The sequence below is a fragment of the Saccopteryx bilineata genome, chromosome 3, assembly GCF_036850765.1.
Source record: "Saccopteryx bilineata isolate mSacBil1 chromosome 3, mSacBil1_pri_phased_curated, whole genome shotgun sequence".
NCBI classification, from domain to species: domain Eukaryota; kingdom Metazoa; phylum Chordata; class Mammalia; order Chiroptera; family Emballonuridae; genus Saccopteryx; species Saccopteryx bilineata.
The window spans coordinates 69,729,010-69,735,009 of NC_089492.1; the positions used below are offsets into that span (position 1 = coordinate 69,729,010).

The 6,000-nt window shown below is 41.7% G+C and overlaps 1 protein-coding gene across 1 annotated transcript in view; it reads right to left on the reverse strand.

The window, feature by feature from the left end:
• The window catches only part of TRPA1 (transient receptor potential cation channel subfamily A member 1), a 64,114-nt gene extending 62,280 nt beyond the window's left edge, over window positions 1-1,834 (reverse strand). Inside the window, exon 1 of the mRNA XM_066264688.1 lies at window positions 1,728-1,834. The gene's annotated coding sequence lies outside the window, so the exon portion shown is untranslated. The remainder of the gene's footprint in view (window positions 1-1,727) is intronic.
• Between the last annotated feature and the right edge of the window lie 4,166 nt (window positions 1,835-6,000).

Consider the following 6,000-nt stretch of genomic DNA (forward strand, 5'->3'; position numbering starts at 1 on the left):
AAGTTTTCAGCTATGACTTCTTTAAACAGGTTCTCTATCCCTTGCTCTTTCTCTTCTCCTTCAGGAAACTCTATGATACAGATGTTATTTCTCTTCATGTTGTCACAGAGCTCTCTTAGAGTTTCCTCAGTCTTTTTGAGCCTGTTTTCTTTTTGCTGCTCTGTTTCAGTGCTTTTGTTTATCTTGTCCTCTAAATTGCTGATTTGATCCTCTCCTTCATACAGCCTGCTGTTGATTTCTTCTAGTGCAATCTTCATTTCTGATATTGTATTTGTCATTTCTGACTGGTTCTTTTTTATGATTTCAATGTCATTTTTTTATGTTTACCATCTCTTTATTTAGGTGTCATTATGTCTATCTATTATTTCTCTAAGATCCTTGAGCATCCTAAAAATTATTATTTGAAACTCTGCATTTGATAGTTTGATTACTTCCATCTCATTCAGTTCTTCCTCTGGGGATTTCTCTTGTTTATTCATTTGGGTTGCATTTCTCTGTCTGCCCATTTGTCTGTGCATTAGATAGTGCTGTCTGACTTTGAAATTTTTGTGGTGTCTTTATGAAGAAGATGGGTTCAGTGTTACTGTCCTCCAGGCCACTTGTTTCTTTTGTTTTAGGAATGTTTCTTGAAAGTACTATTTTCCCTCTTGTTGTATGTATTAGATGCAGTTGGTCCTTTTGTGGGTATGGTTATCCCTTCAGGCTGGCTGGCTCTAAGGGTCAACCTTGGTCATGTGTATTACACACTGTGCAATGTCTGTCCTGTTGGGCATATTTATTCTCCACAGTGTCCAGTGCCTGCTAGATTCCACTTTTAGGCATGCTGCTTGTGTCAGCAGCTGAGTCTAGGGTTGGTGCTGTCTGCCACACACTAGCAGTTATATTGGCTCTAGTTCTTATTGGGTTGGTGTCAGCTGTTGTTTGTAACCTGCTATGGGCTACCTGTCTGTAGCTACTGCACTTTTTGCTGTTTGTGTCTGCATTTTCTGTGCCTGGGTAGTATGGGAGGGGCCAACCTTTGTATAAGGATCAGCTTCCTCCTGCTTAGAGATGACAGCAGCTCCATAAAAGTCCCAAGCTCTATAAGATTTGTTTCCACTTTTCAACTGCTCCTCCTCCTCTTGCAGCTGCCTAGTCTTCCCATGGAGTCTTCTGTAGCAAAATTGTAGTATGGGCTCAGATTGGCTGCACTCAACTAACCCCTTTACAGGTTGCACACTTGGTGAGTTAGGGCAACTGAGGTTGTGAATACAATGTTAGTGAGACCCCCTACTTCAGAGGTCTCTTGGTCAGGAGCTCAGTATGAGGAATGTGGCCCCTAATCAAGAGTTGAATCCCTCAACCATGGCTGGATATTCAAATTTTATTTCTCCCCAATAAGGTGAGCAGCAGATTCAGACCTAGTGTGGCTGAGAGTCCCCTCTGCAGAAGTTCTTTCAGCTGGTGAGAGACTGGTCTCAAGGAGAAAGACTGAGAGAGTCCTCTCCTGGGGCTCACTGTGCCCTCTTCACTCAAAGGTGGCTAAGCCCCTCAACCAGATCCAACAATAGACTTACAGGAATCCACACGTTAAATGTCCATGCTCCAAGTCTCTCCCTTTTCACCTTGAGGAATCTAGCCCTGCATGACATGATATACAGTGCCCAGGCCAGCTGACTGTGAAGCTCCACCCTATCAAATGCACATAAACTGCTGTGCCAGTGCTGATCACAGAGAGTGGAACTTACCTCAGCGGGGCCAGGTGTGAGGAGCTTTTCCTTAGGATATGACTTTAGCAAGACTTGTTCAGTCCTAAACTAATGTTTCTGCAGCTGGCCCTTGAATATGCCAGCCCTGGGCCTCTCTGGAAGGAACCTGGTACAGACCAGTAGGAAACACTGCCCGTGACTGGCCCTCAGCAACCTTCTTGGAGCTACAAGCAATCCAAAGTTTGTGACTGCCTCTGCTGGGCCCAGGTATGTGGACATACCAAGCTTCACTCCTAGGCTGGCTTTTACACATAGTGGGCCTGGGGGGAAATCTGCTTAAAAGGCCAAGGTTCCCTGAGTCCCACCTCCTGCAGCCTTTGTCTGCTGGCTGCTTATTGGGTTCAGCTACTGAAAAAAATTCTGCTGGAGTCCAACACCTGCAGCAATTCAGGGAGTAGGAAGGGTAATGAGTATGGCTCTGACCTTTGGCCCCAGCTCTCAGTCTTTCCAGACTTATTTCACAGACCTCATTAGGGTATGGCCCCAGGAGTCCAGTGGGTATGGCCTCTGAGACCCAAAGGTGTGGTCTGCCTGCTCTCTGGACAGTTTCCACTGAGTCTCCTACGAGGCAAAAGCACCAGTCATAGATGGGAGAGTACGGGCGGTAGCTCCAGGCTCAACACCAGAAAACTGAGAGTCATTGATGTGCCCCTCATGCTTCCTGGCCTCTCAGAATGACCCAGTCTCCATGACTAGAGTAAGAGAGACTCCCGAGGGCTGAGCAGTTGCTTTGCCCCAGGTTGATGCAGCATAGAGGGGATGCTCTGCCCAAAATGATGGCGACTGCAGTACTGGAGAATGACTCAGCACAGGGCTTCTGGTGGCCGTCCCCCACAATGTCTCTCCCTGGGCCTCCAACTTTAAACTCTCCTCACATAACTTCAGTCCTCTCAGCTCTCCCTTCACCAGAGTCCTGAGTATGGCTGTGAATGAGATTTTCTGCATGGGCCCTTTAAGACAGAGCCTGCATCTCTAAGAGCTCTGTCTCTTTCTTGCACACAGAAACCCTGCTCTTTTCACCATCAAATGCTGTTTGGATACCTCTTCTAGGCTCTGGGGCTGTAGGCTGGGGTTCCAGACCTGGGGCTGAGCACCCACTTCTCTCAGGGAGACCTTCCTTACAGTGAAAGTTCCTTCAGACCCTCAGCTGCCCCTCGCTCCTAGGAGGAGGGTAGCCCTTTCTGTGTCTTTGCCCTTCCTACTAGTCTCAGTGTGGTTTCTTTTGTGACCCTTGGTTATAGACTCTTCTTTGTTTAGTCCAAAATTGGTTTTTCAAGATGATTTATCTTAAATTAAGTTGTAATCTAATTTGGTCCTGGGAGGTAGCAGTTAAAATGTCTGCCTACTTCATCATCATCTTGGGATCTCTGGAAAAAAGAATATAAATGATTACAATTTTTTTTAAGTGAAGTATGTTCATAGAGGAAAGAGGAAGAAAAGATTCCATCACTCAGAAAGCCATGAAATGAGTTTCAAGAAGGGTAGAAAATATAAACTTTTCTGCAAAATCTGTGAAAAGGTAAAGAAAATGAGAACGAAAAAGTATCCTTTTAATATGGAAACTAGAATCTCACTGGTGACCTGGCTAAGAGCAGTATGAGAATTTGAATTTACAAAATTAATAAGCATTTTAATAATATTGAAAATAATATAACATCATGTTTGTTATGATAAATAATAGTACAGTTTACTTCAGTGTTTAAGCAACTCAGTTATAGATAAAAGGGGCTTTGATGGTTATCACAACGATATTAGGCAGTTTAAAATGAATCTAACTACTTCTGTATATAAAAAATTATCTCTAGTTTATAACCAGATATTTCTCTATGTGAAGACTTTCATCTCTGCCTAAATTTGTTCAGAAATTTGGTGATAATACACATGATTATTATTACTAAAACATTATAATGAGTGTTGCAGTTTGCAATGTGTTCAACAATTCAATATCAGAATGATAGAAAATGATGGTTTAAGCAAGAGCAATGATTTGTGGAGTTTATAACAACAAAATTTCAAAGTATGCTGAATATGAAAGGATTTTTCAAACCTTCATACTGAATAATAATATGCTTAGTTATTATTTAGTTGTCAAAAATAAACATTTTAATAACATTTCATGTGCAATACAAAATCTCTGAAGGAGAAAGAACAGCTTATAGAAAATTAGTAAAACTGGAATTGGAAGAAAGAAAATTGTGGTTTTACCAAGAAAATACCTCTCAAAAGTTAAAGTGAAATACTACATTAACTGCAATAACAAAATCTCAAGGAAATAAAAGTAATGCAGAAATTCAACTATTAAGTATATTTGGTCATGCAGTTATTGATACATTTAAAAATTGAAATAGTGTTCTTTTTTCACTAACTATTCTATGAAAAGTTCAAAAGCTTAAGTGAGAAATGAGCTGCATTTATTTTAAATGTATAACATAGTGGGTTATTACAAAGAAGAAGAAAGGAAGCAACCTTTCTTTTATATTTGGTTGTTTTTTTGTTTTGTTTTGTTGGCTCAATCAGGATGAAGTAAATACAATAGGCCTGTATTACAAAGTAAAACAATGATAGACCAAGATAGAGAGCATCACAAAAGCTGATTTATCACTCCAGTAAGAAATAAAAATCAGCAAACCCACTTCCAAATTACCATCTATCCACAAAGATTTTGCAAATGCTCTACTGAGTCAGACTTTTTCCAACTAAGAGACCAACAGGTCAGACAAGGACATAGAATATAAAATAAGGAGACCAAGGTTTGAGTCCCTACCTGTCATCTGGTAGTAACCTTAGGTTGGTCATTTAATTATTCCAAATTTCTGATCTCTTATACACAAAATAGAAATAATAAAACCAGCATCGCCCTGGCCGGTTGGCTCAGTGGTAGAGCGTCGGCCTGGCGTGCAGAAGTCCCGGGTTTGATTCCCGGCCAGGGCACACAGGAGAAGCGCCCATCTGCTTCTCCACCCCTCCCCCTCTCCTTCCTCTCTGTCTCTCTCTTCCCCTCCCACAGCGAGGCTCCATTGGAGCAAGGATGGCCCGGGCGCTGGGGATGGCTCCTTGGCCTCTGCCTCAGGCGCTAGAGTGGCTCTGGTCGCAACAGAGCGACGCCCGGAGGGGCAGAGCATCGCCCCTGATGGGCGTGCCGGGTGGATCCCAGTAGGGTGCATGCGGGAGTCTGTCTGACTGTCTCTCCCCGTTTCCAGCTTCAGAAAAATACAAAAAAATAAAAAAATAAAAAAAATAAATAAAAAATAAAAACCAGCATCATTAAGGTGACATTAGAACAAATTAAATAATGTAAGAGAAAACTTTATTAAACTATAAAGTGCTGTACAGCATAGCCATCTGGGTTTTACCAGCAGCATTACAAAATGCTTATTTATTATGCGATGACCATTAGTAATACGAGAAAGCATCAAGAGCATAATACAAGACAGAGCATTTATGGATCTTTCAGGTGGAGAAACATTAAATCTTGAACTCCCCTAAAGTCAAAGGTGCTTTATTATGGTTCTCAGGAATAAGATAAACCTCTAGGGAAATAACTATGGGGTAATTTTTTAATTGAGTCACTGTAATAAAAGGGAAATAATGCTTTAGGCTTCTTCTTCGTTCCAGAGTCACCAAGATACTTACAGTAATTACTGAACACTGTTTACTATATTGATGGCTAACATTTATTGATACTCACAGTGAGCCAGGATTCATACCTACTATCTCATTTAAGTGCTTTACATTTATTATCTCATTGAATTGTCATGGCAACATATGAGGTAGATCTTTTCTTTTTCCTTATCTGTAGAAATGAGGAGATTGAGGCATCCAATGGCAGTGTGCAGAAGTCCCTCCTTATTTGAGGTTTTGTTTTTTGTGGTTTCAGTTACTTGCAGTTACCTGCAGTCTAAAAATATGAAATGGAAAATTCCAGAAACAAACAATCTGTACGTTTTTAATTGCATGCCCTTCTGAGTAGTGTGATGAACTCTCACATTATCTTGCTCCCTCCCACCCTGGACACAACGCATCCCGTTACCCAGCATCTTCACACAGTGTGTGCTCCCTGCCCTCTCGGTTACAGCAGGGACTGTCAGTTAATGGGTAGGCAGCGCATGTGCTCAGGTCGCCCCCATGGCACCCGGACGCTACGTCACAGTGTTTGCATCATCCACCTAACTTTAACTCAGCTCATCATTTTATCATCTTGTGTCGTCATGATAAAGGTGGGTACAGTATAATGCTTTTGAGAGAGAGAGAT